Source organism: Pantherophis guttatus, chromosome 18 (genome assembly GCF_059756535.1).
Source record: "Pantherophis guttatus breed Tessera chromosome 18, ASM5975653v1, whole genome shotgun sequence".
Taxonomy (NCBI): Eukaryota; Metazoa; Chordata; class Lepidosauria; order Squamata; family Colubridae; genus Pantherophis; species Pantherophis guttatus.
This window is the reverse complement of record NC_142080.1, coordinates 11,968,853-11,983,599: the sequence shown is the minus strand read 5'-3', so window position 1 is coordinate 11,983,599 and position 14,747 is coordinate 11,968,853. Positions and strand designations below refer to the sequence as shown.

General features: G+C 41.8%; 1 long non-coding RNA gene across 1 annotated transcript; it reads left to right on the top strand.

Moving 5' to 3' along the window:
- Positions 1-4,405: 4,405 nt before the first annotated feature.
- On the top strand, positions 4,406-5,970 carry LOC148111589 (uncharacterized). Its single transcript, XR_015730366.1, has 2 exons — positions 4,406-4,673; positions 5,843-5,970. It is a non-coding gene; the product is annotated as an uncharacterized LOC148111589 (long non-coding RNA).
- The last annotated feature ends 8,777 nt before the right edge of the window (positions 5,971-14,747 follow it).

The window sequence follows — 14,747 nt, the reverse complement described above, 5'->3', positions numbered from 1 at the left end:
AGCTACAATAGCACTGAAGAAAGTGTTTTACATCCCTTTTTCACACTGATGACCGTTGAAACATGGTTGGTCCTCAACTTACGACCACAATTGAGCCCAAAGTTTCTGTTGCTAAGTGAGACATTTTTAAGTGAGTTTTGTCCCATTTTACGAACCATTCTTGCCACCATTGTTAGGTGAATCTCTGCAGTTGTTAAATCAGCAACAAGGTTGTTAAGTGAATTGGCTTTGCTGGTCAGACGGTCGCAAAAGGGGATCACGTCACCCTGGGACACTGCAACCGTCGTAAATGTGAATCAGTGGCCTAGTGTCTGGATCTGGATTGTGTGACCCTGGGAAATGCTGTGGAAAACAGCCCTAAGTCACTTTTTCCGTGCCGTTGTAACTTTGAATGGTCACTAAATGAACTGTTCTAAGTCAAGGACTACCTTACCCCAAGGCTTTCCTTTCTTTTCGTTCTCCACTTTCCGTTTCCTTTCTTTTCGTTCTCCACTTTCTGCCCAGTCTTTCCAAATTCTTCCAGCAGATGGTGGCATAATCTTACGAGTCTTCCCTCAGCCAAGTTCTGTAAAAAAATAATAATCAGAATTTGATTTTGGAATGTTGGAATTTCCCGATATATACGGCATACCTTGTTTGAACTTTCTGAACATGTCCCGGTCAGTTTCTCAACATGATGAGATGGAGGAATAAGACTGAAGAAGAAGATTCGCAAAAACAGTCAGGAAAAAATTGAGATGGAAAAATTACAATCTTTTTGCCTGGGGAGGATAGTAGTAGTGAAAATGAATGACTAGACTTTTATTTAGGGACATGATTTGTTTTGAAAAGTTATATTAAGTAATCTTACGTTTGAATTGTTATGGGCTACTGACCAAACTTTCACTTTTGTCCTGAAGTATATTAACACTAAAGTTAATTTTAAGGAATGCTTTGCTGAAAATCTATATAAGCTTATAAAGAATGTTTTGTTGAAGAATAAATATAAACTTGTGGGGTATAAGGAAAATATAAGTGGTGCAAGGGTTGAGGGAAGGTCTTTTACAATATTTTTTATAGATATCAAATAGTGAAGATGTTATTTGATTATAAGCAGTGTATTTGTAGAGAATAAGATGAATAAGTTTATGCAAAGTTATTAAGTAAGGCATGTTCCCAGGAAGAATTAAGATGAGTTTATGGGGTAAAAAGTAGAAATAAGATTTTTACAATATAGTTTATTTAAGATTGGTTAAAATATTTTGTCAATGGGTTCATATATGTAAGGGTTGGAGATGTGATGGTTAATTGTAATTGGGTGCTGATTGTGCAATGCTGGAAGAAAGAAGACTTGCGTATTATTGAAGAACGGACAAGAATGAAGTTGGATTCATTATTTTCAAACAATAATCGGTTTAAATAGTTATATTCAGATACGAACAAGGGGAGTTAAAGTGTAAAAGGGAGATAAATCTATAGATAGTTAGCTTATGTTTTTTTTATATGTTTGTTAAATGCTATAGCCTGTATTTGCTCTGGGAAGTCGGGGGGGTGGGGGTGGGAGGGTTGGGCAGGAGGGGGGAGGAGGGAAGGGAAAATATGTGTAAAATTAAAAAAAACTTTTTAATAAAAAAAAAGAAGTGGTTTGGAGTAGAAGGCCTCCAAGGCAGGGGTGAAATGCTACCAGTTTGGGCAGGTGAGCCCGAACCGATAGTAATAATTGCTACCTTTTGCCCAAACCGATAGTTTAAAAATGCTTTAAAAAGTACGACAATCAGCTGAACCAGGCAATATCGGAGCTTTTTTAAAACTTTTTTTTAGCATTTTTTTACTACCAATCAGCTGTGAGAAATCTGCTGTGCCTGATTGTCTATGAGGTTCCTGCTTGTTGCAGGGGCCATTTTGTGTGAAGTGCAGCCGCTTTTGCATTGCGTGTGAGTCAGTTGTGCAGCTTTTGTGTTATTTTTGTGCAAAGTGCAATAATTTCTTTTTGAGCTCTCTGTGATTCTGTGAGGTTCCTGTTTGTTGCAGGGGCCATTTTGTGTGAAGTTCAGCCGCTTTTGCATTGCGTGTGAGTCAGTTGTGCAGCTTTTGTGTTATTTTTGTGCAAAGTGCAATAATTTCTTTTTGAGCTCTCTGTGATTCTGTGAGGTTCCTGTTTGTTGCAGGGGCCATTTTGTGTGAAGTCAAGCAGCTTTTGCATTGCGTGTGAGTCAGTTGTGCAGCCACGCCCACCCAGTCACATAACCACCAAGCCACGCCCACCCGGTCAACTGCCCACCAAGCCACGCCCACAGAACCGGTAGGGAAAATTTTTGAATTTCCCCACTGCTCCAACTTCCAACTGGGTCATTCTGGGAAAAGCACCTTTGGGTTAATTTTGGAGACACGCTGCTCCTGGAAACCTCCCCCCCCTTGACCAGTTTTGGGGTCCCTGGCACTTCCGGTGGCGCAGAGGCCCTCCGTGAGGGACGGCCCACTGAACTCTCAGCCACGGAGGGTGCGGTGTGGCTTGCCAACTCCTCAGCAGATGTGGCAGGGGAACGGCCAACGTTTTACCTGCCTGGGCTTCCTTGGAAAGCAAACTTCGGGAGTGGACCAGGGTTTCCGTGCTTCGGAAGGCTTTCATTGCTGCAGAGAAGCAGCAGCAAAGGCCCAGGAGCAACGTAAGCTTCCTGCCATCAGATCAGTTGGCAACCCTGGCTCCTTCACAGGGAGATACCAACCCAGAGGAATATATGGGCGGTCCTCGACTTACGACACAAGTGAGCCCAACATTGCTGTTCTGAAGCAAGACAGTTGTTAAGTGGATTTCCCCCCATTTTACGAACTTTCTTGCCATGGTTGTTAAGTGAACCACTGCAGTTGTTGAGTTAGAAACAGTTGTTGAGGAAAGAAGGAAGGAAGGAAGGAAGGAAGGAAGGAAGGAAGGAAGGAAGGAAGGAATTAAAGGAGGGAGGGATGGAGGGAGGGAAAGAGGGAAGGAGGGAAGGAGGGAAGGAGGGAAGAAAGGGAGGGAGGGAGGGAGGGAAGGAGGGAAGGAGGGGAGAGGGAGGGGGAAGAGGATATGGGAATGACCTTTTAAAGATATTTTAGGACTTTTCTTGTCACATCTGTTAAGTGAATCACTGCAGCTCTCAAGTTAGAAACATGGTTGTTAAGTGAATCTGGTTTCCCCACTGACTTTCCTTGTCAGAAGGTCGCAAACTGTGATCGCTTGACTTTGGGACACAGCAACGGTCATAAATCTGAACCAGTGGCCAAGCGTCTGATGCTGGGCTTTTTTTTTCTGGCAGCCAGCAAACACTCTGCTGCCCATTGGGAGACTAAGGAGACTATGATAGATCTATCTCGGACTTATAAGTCCTCATCAGTTAGCCACACCCTCATCCCATGTATCCTCCCTGTAAAGGTACAGTATTTGTTTTTCTTTTTTTTCCTTTCCTTTTCATAGGCTTTATGTGTATTTCTCTTTAGCCAGGTTCTTCCTACATAAACCAAGATTTTTATGGAACCCTAATTCAGTGAAATCACAATCCACTAGTTTCTAGGCTTTTTTTTTTCTGGCAGCCAGCAAACACTCTGCTGCCCATTGGGAGACTAAGGAGACTAAGATAGATCTATTTTGGACTTATAAGTCCTCATCAGTTAGCCACACCCTCATCCCTGTAAAGGTACAGTATTTGTTGTTTTTTTTCCCTTTCCTTTTCATAGGCTTTATGTGTATTTACTTGATCCTTCAGATCTTCCAGGGGTGCGCCCATCTTTGTAGAAGAGACACCACTCTAGCTGAGTCCATCCTGTTCCTGATGATTGTCTTCTTCTCCTTCTTCTGTCCTCCCCAGCCTTGAAGACTTCCCAGAGAGTGAGGCCACACCTGCTACTACCTTGGAAGCCACTCACTTCCTGCCCCCCATCTCTTACCTCCAAGGGGTGCTGAAGAACATATCCCAGTCCTCTCACGCTAAAGATCTGGATCAGAGGATACGGCTGAATCATCCATTCCAGGAGAACCTCGAGAATGTCTGGCGTCATAAAGAAGTCTCCAACCTCCGGGTGATACAGCAGCTGAGGAAGAAGAGTGGAGATACGGAGCATTAGCCAAGCCAAGGAAGGGAACTGCCCCGAGAGCCTCGACTAAAGATGCCACTTTCAGCCATTACGGGGAGAGAAAAAGAAAATACAGTCCTCGGTTAGTGACCACTGAAAGTCACAACGGCACTGACAAAAGGGACATGCCCATTCTTCAGACTTTCAGACCATTGTAGCATCCTCATGGTCATGTGATCAAAATTTGGGTACTTGCCGGTCCATATTTATGACGGTCGCAGTGTTTCGAGGTTACGTGATCCCTTTTGTGACCGTCTGATAGGCCAAGTCAATGGGGAAACCAGATTCACTAATTCATCAGACTGACCACCGTAAGAACTGCACTGCAGCGATTCACTTAACAACTGTGGCAAGGAAGGTCAAACAATGAGGCAAAACTTGCTTAAGAACTTTCGCTTAGCAACAGAAATTTGGGGCTCAGTTGTGGTCGTATATCGAGGACAACTTTTAGACGGAAATCACTGAAAGATCTGGTTTATCCTAAGTATTCGACCACGGCATTGGCTTAAGGACTGCTGAAATCACTTAGTGACCACTGGAGGTTCTATGACAGTCATATGTCGAGGACTACAGTATGGCAAAAGGTAATGTAAATGATAGTTGTAAGAATACAAAACTGCCTATAATGCAAAGAGTAAAAGGAAATTGTGGTCATCGAGTCTTCCTTCCTCCCTCCCTCCCTCCCTCCCTCCCTCCCTTCTTTTCTTCCTCCCTCCCACCTTCCCCACCAACAACTTCTGGAGGGAAGCCCTTCCACCGATCAACAGAATAGCAGAAGACCTTGGAGACCCCCTGCTCAAGCAGGAGACCCTCTACAACAGGCACCCTCAAACTACGGCCCACGGGCAAAGAATACGGCCCGCGGGGTGGCGTGATTAAGCCCCGCCCCTTGCCCCGCCCCTAACTGCCTTATCTCCCAGCGAGCCAGCTGCAAGGCCAGCTGAGGGCCAGCTGAGGGGTGATCTCGCCGGTGCAGCCTGGAAAAGCAGCTCTGGGCTTGTAAAGAACTCCTTCAAATTAAAAGTCTTTAAAACAATTTAAATGGGGGCTTAGAAGGAGAAAAGCCAGAAAATAGACAGTTAAATTGGCCACGCCCACCCAGTCACATGACCACCTAGCCATGCCCACCCACCCCGTCCGGTCCCCCAACAGTCTGAGGGACTGTGAATCGGCCCCCTCTTTAAAACGTTGGAGGACCCCTGCTCTACAACCTCAGACCAATGGCTGTCCAGAATATTGGGGTGCATCCCAAGGTCTCCTCACCTCCGAGAAGAAAAGCTTCCCGATGGTCTTCTCTCTTAGATCGGGACGGGGCAGGTAGGTGTTGGCCTCTCTGAACATCACCTTCAGCCCCAGTTTAGAGAAGCTGACTAAGTTCCCAAAAGAGCAAATATGGAGAGCTCAGACGAGATCTGCTGGTTAGGGAGAAGAAAATCACCAAGCTAGAGAAATCATGATCTGAATTCAATTACTCAATGAATTACTCCATTGAGAGAATTTCTCACCCTCCCTCTCTTTCTCTCTCTTTCTCTCCCTCCCTCTCCCCCTCCCTCTCTCTTTCCCTCTTTCTCTTTCTCCCTCCCTCCCTCTCTCCTCTTCCTCTCCCCTCCCTCTCCCCTCCCCTCCCTCTCCCCACTCTCTCTAGCTTTCTCTCTCTCTCTGCCTTTTCTTCTTCCTCTCCCTCTCCCCTCCCCTCCCTCTCCCACCCGCTGCCACTTGTAGACAACCTCTTTTGTCTTTTAATTTCTTACAGGACCAGGAAGAAAATGGCTTCGAACAAACCGTCAGGAGTCACCGTCATGTCCCAGCATCTAACCTTCTCCAACTGACTGAACTCCTCCTGATAGCCGGCACATAATATTAAATTTTTGATGGCTTGCACTGCATTGCTAAATCATGAGGTTCATGAGGACTTCCTTGATGGGTCTGCCTTTTAGCGGCTTCTTGCTCTCCCATAAAATTTTAAAGGACTCGTCAGAGAGTTCTGAGAAGAAGAGACAGACAGAGATTGATGGGCAATTTGATGGGACAAGTCTTCTCAAAGCGAAGAGAGAAAAAAATGTGCTTAGACCAGACTGATCCTGAGGGAAGGGTCAAACGTGTCATAACTCTCGAGTCCCTGATCTTCATATTCTTAGACAACCGTCTTGAGGAGGAACTTTGAACTCCATATATGGAATTGGAATTTTTTCCAATTCCATATATGGCGGAGGGGGTCAACTTATTTTCCAAAGCAGCAGAAGGCAGGAAGAGAACTAACGGATGGAAGCTACTCATGGAGAGAAGCAGCCTGGAATTAAGGAGAAACTTCCTAACAGTGAGGACAATCAACCAGTGGAACTTCTTGCCACCAGAAGTTGTGAGTGCTTCATCACTGGAGGCTTTTAAGAAGAGACTGGATAGGCATTTGTCTGGGATTGTGTAGCATCTCCTTCTTGAGCAGGAGGTTGGACTAGAAGACCTTCAAGGTCCCTTCTGGCTGTGTTCTGATAGGTAGATTGATTGGTAGTGTGGGATGGGCTGATATGATGGGACAAGGTGGTTCCATAGGTAGCCCAGCCCTGTAGCATCTATACCTGGATATGAAGGCAGGACGGTGTCTGGTGAGCGTTTACTCCCCCGAGGCCTTTCCCTCTTGGGCCTCCTTGGAAAGGAAGGGGGCTCTTTCAGGCCAGGCTTCATCTCCCCCTGAGAAGCCTTCAGAGGAGTCCTGGCAGATGTCCTGCGCACCAAATCAGGGAGCACCAGCGCTGGAGGCTGAACCTTCTTCCTGACCTCCAATTGAACTGGGGAAGACGTCACAATCAGAGGCAAGGCCTCCATGGTTCTGGCTAAAGAACCGGATGGGTGGGAGCCAGAGAAGAGGACTTCCTGATTGTCCCACTGACACAGGTCATTGTTGCTGATTTGTGACTCTGACTCCTTGCTGTCCTTCTTCAGGAAGGGAAGCTTTTTCAGCCTATGATCCATCCTGTTGTGAAGAGTGAGTGTTGGAACTGGAGTAGAGTAGAGTAGAGTAGAGTAGAGTAGAGTAGAGTAGAGTAGAGTAGAGTAGAATAGAATAGAATAGAATAGAATAGAATAGAATAGAATAGAATAGAATAGAATAGAATAGAATAGAATGAGCTGGAAGGGATCTTGGAGGGCTTCTGTTCCAGCCCCCTGTTCAAGCAGGAGAACCTATAGCATTTCGGATAAGTGGCTGTCTAGTTTCCACTCCAGGGATTCACTTAACAACGGTGGCAAGAAAGGTTGTAAAATGGGGCAAAACTCACTTAAGGACCGTCTCGCTTAGCAACCTCAATTTTGGCCTAGATTGTGATGGCAAGTCAAGGGTTGCCTACGTTTCAGTTTCCTTGCAGACCATCCAGAATCTCTTCCTTTGTGAGATGGACAATCCTTTCACTTAGATGAAGAAAGGAAGAAAGTTTGTGTCAGATGTAAATGCCTTATTCTCCAATGTGTAAATAATGTATATATGGAACATCAGAGGTTAACTTATTCTTTGGACTTTAATGTATTCATAACTTACCACTCCCATTCCTAGCTCCACCCCTTGTATATATAAGGAGCCACCCTCACCATTCTCCTTGCTTCTACCTTGAATATTCAGTGAATATAGAATGCCTATCATAATTAAAAAGAAATATATTTAAAGCTCTAACTCTTATTATCTTTATTGAGTCTGATCCTGAAAATATTGCAACAAGCTGGTAGCAGAGGATGGTTAATTGACTCAATAAGTAATTAAAAATGTCCAAGAAAGATAGGCCCAACACCAGGGCCTACAGCAAAGAAATAGAAACTGATCAAGAGATGATCAACGAATCCACCAATGCGATTTCGAGAGAATCCGAAGAATACACCACTGAAGAAGAAGAACTAATGAGTGAAAATAATGACCAGAAAGAAATCGAAATAGAAAATAACGAACTCAGGTCAGAGATATTAAAGATACTAAAAAGCCAAAAGAATGATGAAAGTCTCATCGCGGACCTCCAGGAGATGCTGAAGAACAGCGGAGCAGCGAGAGAGAAAAACGTCATTAAAGAAAAACCCAAAGATCAAAAAACCGTAAGTGAGATGACTACTGAGAAAATAGTTGTTAAAAAGAAAAGATGTGATCCCGCGCGAAATTTTGAATGGCAGCCATCTTGGTTTCAACGAACTTCAAAAGAGAATGGAGCAGAGCCAATCAAAACGCTCAGTTCAAAATTTCTGGCGCGAAAAACACTATCAGACGAAGAAAGTGAGAAAGAAGTCTCAAACTCTTCAGATGATCCAAAATCAGAAAGTGAAGACGATTTAACAAAATCTCAAGTAAAATCAGCAATGAAAACGCTTTTTGCTGCTTTTGGGCCAAGACTGAAAATTACCAAGACATCTACGAAGAAGCAAGAAATCAAACCGGCGACTCAAGACCTGCACGCTCCCATCCTGACTTCGAAAGCGACGACGCCCGAGCCCAGAGAGCCATGCCGATTTCGCCCTACACCACAGGCAAGATCGAATACCAACGCACACAAAAAGAAGAAAAGAACCGTCGCCACCACCAGAACCCCAAAAACCGAGCCAGAGACCGACTCATCTGAGGAGGAGCGGATCGAGAGAGCTGAAAGGGAGAGAACCTTCCACGACGCCACCAAAGAAGAAATGAGCAACGCGCATGTGCGAAACTACGTAGACGACCCAGAAGGACTTGAACTGGCCAGAGAACCGCGCAGACTCATTGCAAGCATCCCAATGCCGTTCTGTAATTTCCTACACTTGAGAGATCACGGACTGCCCCAGGTTGTAAGTAATGGACAGAATAATGTAGGTAACTTACCCAGTGACTTCCCAAAACTTAGAATTGATGGCATTAATTTACAAGAGTGGTATCAACAGCTTCAGGTTATTTTCATGAAAGAAAATTTACTATTCTTTATAACTAGCCCTCCAAGAAGACCTTGGACTTTAAAAATAGATTGTTTACATCATAGAGCATTTTTCATAATAATATCTAGCGTGTCTCCTGCAATGTATCATAGCATCAAACCAAACCTAACTGTATCAGAAATAATTCAATGCATGTTTAATCTATTTCACAGCGATAGCGTAGCTACAACCACAAGAATGTCTAAGGATTTCTTTTCCTCTAGAGTAAAACCAGGGGTTTCTATAAGTGAGCATTTGATAAATCTAAACAAAATAAGAGCTGAGCTACAATTGAGGGGGGAAGTGATTTCAGATCAAACAATGAAAAGTGTTATTATCAATTCACTTGATCCATCATGGGATAGCTTTATGTCACACTTAGATACCATTAATTTGGGATATTTATCCATAGAAAGTCTATCTAACAAATTGATAGCAGAAGACAATTCAAGAAAAAATCGATCCAGTAACCAAACAGACCACAAACCTTTTAGGAAAGTAGTCTTTCAAGATAAACATAATGAGGCCTTTAGATGCTACAATTGTGGATCCAGGGAACATAGTAGAAGAGACTGCCCCAAAGTCTCAAGAGAGAGACATAGACCAGAATATAGGAGCAAATATAATTACAGACAATCTTCCACAGATAGACACAAATATAGAAGTCCACCAAATTACAAAGAAGGTAGAAGGGGTAGAGAAAATTCAAAAGAGAGGAAATCTGGGTCACTGAATGGGCTAAATAAACAAGACAGCACCAGAACACAGCAGGATGAGAATAACAATTGGCTTATTGATTCTGGTGCAACAAATCACACCACCAACAACAAAAGTATATTATCTTCATTTATAGAAGATAAGTTTGTGATAAAGGTAGCTAATCAAGAAAAGGTTCAAGTACTAGGCAAAGGAAATGTGACCTTGCCTGGTCTAGGGAAAATAGAGGGGGTATTATTAATCCCAGAAATACCTCACAACATACTAAGTGCCATAAAATTAAGCAGAGAATCTGATATCAATATAGTTTTCTCAAAGGGGAAAGCAACTATAGAAAAGAACAAAACAAATGTAGGTACTGTAATGATAAAAGGAGGTCTACCCTATCTGATAACTAAAGAAAGATGTTTACATAACATTGATTCAAATATGGAAGATTGTATTGAAGCAGATGATGTAAATGTCAGTAACAGTGACAATGATGAGTGTAGAATAACTCATGATCACAAAAATACATACAAGGAAAAGAAACCAAAAATAGGTAAACCAATTCATGATGAGTGTGCTCACATCTTACACAGGAAGTTAGGACATGCAAGCTTTCCTGTAGTACAAAAAATGACTGAACACGCAGAAGGTGTCAAAATAAAAAATTGTGAAAATTATTTGGAATGCTCAGTATGTAAATCCACCAAACTAAAAACCAGTCCCAGACCAAAAAAATCTAACAGATCAACTAACAATATTTTTGATTTGGTACATATGGACTTAGTTGGTCCATTAAGTCCCTCAATTACCTATAGAAAACGTTACTTTCTAACAATAGTGGATGACTACAGCCGATATGGTTTTGTTTACACATTAAAGCACAAGGATGAAACATTTCAGAAATTTAAGGAATTCTACAAACGTATAGAAACACAACATAATATCAGAATAAAGCAAATTATGACAGATAGGGGATGTGAATTCATGTCTAAAGAATTCTCCCAATGGTTAAAGGATAGAGGAATGTTACATTTCACGTCCAATCCTTTTTCTGCATTTCAAAATGGAGTTGCAGAGAGGAAAAATTCCACACTACAAACCATGATTAGGTGCACATTAGAGGATGCTGGTTTAGGCAAACAATTTTGGTCAGAGGCATTACATTATTCGAATTACACTCAAAATAGAACCTGGTCCAGTATTGTGAATAAGACACCATATGAGGTGATGTACAATAGAAAACCCAAATTATCACACATGCACATATTTGGAGTCACTGCAGACGTACACATACCTAAACAATTGAGGAGAAAGGGAGAAAACGTATCCAGGAGATTAAGATTCATGGGATACGAAACTGGAACCAAAGGGTACAGATTTATTGATAGTAATAACAAATTTATAGTATCCAGAACAGCTGTGTTCCATGAACAGGCCAATTGGTCAAAATTGCACCTTAATGAAATATTTCCTAATAAATGTAAAGATACGATATCTTGCGAGGAAGGAACAACAGAAAATCAAAATATTAACAAAAGTAAGAACAAAACCAAAACTTGGACTAATAGTCAGCATAAAATAAAGACAGACACATTAACAAAAAAGGAAGCTAGATATTTGCATGATAACCATAGCAAGCCTGAAAGAACTATTAGAAACAATAGAAACCAAATACCAAATAAATACAAAGATTACATAATGCATATGAATGGAGAACAAATAACACCTAATACATATGAAGAAGTATTGAAACTTCCACGTGAAGAAAGAGAAAAATGGGAACTAGCTATGGAAAAAGAGATGGAAAGTTTACAAGGATTAAATGTATTCACACCTGCGATCGCACCTAAGGATAAAACAATTATAGGTACCAGGTGGATTTATAAAATTAAGAACTTAGAAGGAGGCAATACCTTATACAAGGCTAGACTAGTTGCACAAGGCTATGCACAAAAATATCCAGAAGACTATACTGATACATATTCACCCACAGTGAGAACAGAGAGTGTCAAAACAGCCCTTGTAGTAGCATCTGCACTCAATCTGGACGTATTCCAATATGACATACAGACCGCATACTTACATGCAAAATTAGATAAGGAAATATATGTAAGAGCACCACACAGTCAATACACTAATAAGAACGAAATTTGGTTATTAAATAAGAGTCTGTACGGATTAAAGCAATCCGGCAAAAGATGGTACGATTGCTTGGTAAAAGTACTTAAGACCATGGATTTCAACGCCACCACTGCTGATAACTGTTTCTTTGTAAAAAAGAGTAATGATCATATTGAATTTGTATTAATTTACGTGGACGATATTTTATACATTGGAAAGCATAAAGAGAGCAGGGAAATCTTTGTAAATAAGTTAAATGAACACTTCTCACTGAAATCTCTGGGTAAAGTGAATAAATACCTTGGTGTGCAAATTAACAAAACTAAAAGGGGATTCAAACTTACACAGAAAGATAAAATCATCGAACTCCTAAACAAATGTAACTTAAATAATGCCAAAACCTGTGACACCCCTATGCAAACTGATTTTCTTAGAAACACTGATGAATCTTCCCCTGAGTTTAAAGACAACACATTTTACAGATCAGTTATAGGTTCACTCCTTTATATATCTAATTGGACTAGGCCAGATATTGCATTACCTCTCAATCTATTGTCAAGATATGTTAGTAAACCAACCTTGTATCATTGGGAAGCTGTCAAAAGAATTCTAAGATATCTGAAGGGTACATTAGATTTTTGTTTAATGTTGGAACCCAATAATGACAGAGAACCAAAAATTACTTGTTATGCTGATGCAGATTGGGCTGGTGATACATCATGCAGAAAAAGTACTTCTGGTTATGTTTTTCTATTGAATGATTGTCCAGTTTACTGGTATACTGGTAAACAAGAACTAGTAGCCACTTCTACTACAGAAGCGGAATATGTTTGTTTGTCCAAGGCTGCAAATAACCTTGTATGGTTCAATGATCTGATCACTGATGTTTGGAAGAAACCCACCTTACCATTTATTATGCATGAAGACAATAAAGCGGCCATTGAAATATCCAGATCCGATGCAATTGGACAAAGGTCCAGGCATATTGATATAAAGTTTAAGCATGTGAGACAATTGTCTCAAGACGGATTCATTAAAGCAATACATTGCGATACTTCTGAACAATTAGCTGACATATTAACAAAACCCTTACCTTCTAAACAACACAAATATTTAACTTCTAAATTATATGTATTATATTGTCCTGAATCAGAATGTAATTGGTGTTGTGTAACGAACCGGCATTTAGAGGGGGATTTGTCAGATGTAAATGCCTTATTCTCCAATGTGTAAATAATGTATATATGGAACATCAGAGGTTAACTTATTCTTTGGACTTTAATGTATTCATAACTTACCACTCCCATTCCTAGCTCCACCCCTTGTATATATAAGGAGCCACCCTCACCATTCTCCTTGCTTCTACCTTGAATATTCAGTGAATATAGAATGCCTATCATAATTAAAAAGAAATATATTTAAAGCTCTAACTCTTATTATCTTTATTGAGTCTGATCCTGAAAATATTGCAACAGTTTGTTTTGAAGGGGGGGGCGATTTTGGTGATTCAATGCAGCTTCTGGTTTCAGAGCTGAGTTTGCTCCAGTTGCTTTAAACACCGGCAGCTCTTTAAATTTCGAGTTTCTTGGCCTCTTCAGCTTTGAACAACCTTCATGGCATCAGATCTCCCTACCGTCAGTTTTGCACCTAACCATTCCTTCTTTCTCACGGGGTTACACGGCACATCAAGGTGTCTGCGCTTTCTCCAGAGATTTGAGCTGCCATTCACTTGCTGAACGTTTTCTGGATTGGACACAAATAGTTTCATTACTGGAAGAGACTTTAGACATGAAATAAACGCTAATAAGTCAAACAACAATATGAGAGCGTGTTATGTTCAGGGTCCCAGCGTCTGTGAGAAATATACCCTATTAATAATGTCTTTGTGTATTTTGAATGCCTTCACTGAACATAACTATCTGCTGTTTCCACGAGTCACAGCTATTGTCTTAATCAGTTGAACGTTGAACTGAGTAGAATTCTCCAATTATTTCAGAATAAGAGAGTTGGAAGGGACCTTGGAGGTCTTCTAGTCCAACCCCTAGCTCAGGCAGGTGACCCTACAATCATCTCAGACCAATCTCTTCTGAAAAGCTTCCAGTGTGGTTGGAGTTTCAACTTCAGCTTCAACTTCTGGAGGCAAGTTGTCCCACTGGGTGAATGTTCTAACGGTCAGGAAATCTCTCCTTAGTTCTCGGTTGCTTCTCTCCTTGATGAGTTTCCACCCGTTGCTTCTTCTCCCGCCCCCTTCTTCTTTGGGGCAGCCCCTGAGATATTGGAAGACTGCTATCCTGTCTCCCCTAGTCCTTCTCTTCATCAAACTAGACATAGCCGCCCTGAGTCTTCGGAGAGGGTCGGCATATAAACTTAATTAATTAAATTAAATTAAATTACCCAGTTCCTGCAACCGTTCTTCATATGTTTTCGCCTCCAGTGGTATTAAGACTTCACGGGCTCTTGATTCTCTCCCTCTGTTTACGCAGCCCAGAACTGTGTTGGCTTTTTTGGCAGCTGCTGCACACGGCTGGCTCCTATCTAAATGGTTGTCCACTAGGACTCCAAGACCCCTCTCACAGTCACCACTATTGAGCAAGGGACCACATCTACGGTACCTGTGCATTTGGTTTTTCTTCCCTAAAAGTAGAACCTGGCTTTTTTCACTCTTGAATTTCATTTTGTTAGATAGCGCCCAATGTTCAAGATCTGTCAAGATCCTTCCGTATCTTGAGCCTATCTGCTGGAGTGTTGGCTATTCCTGCCAGCTTGGTGTCATCTGCAAATTTGATGAGTTCCCCATCTCTCCCCTCCCCACCTCTCCCACCAAGCCATCAGTGACCGTCTGATAGGCCAAGTCAATGGGGAAACCGGATTCACTTAAGAACCGTGTGACTAACTTAACAACTGCAGGTCGTACA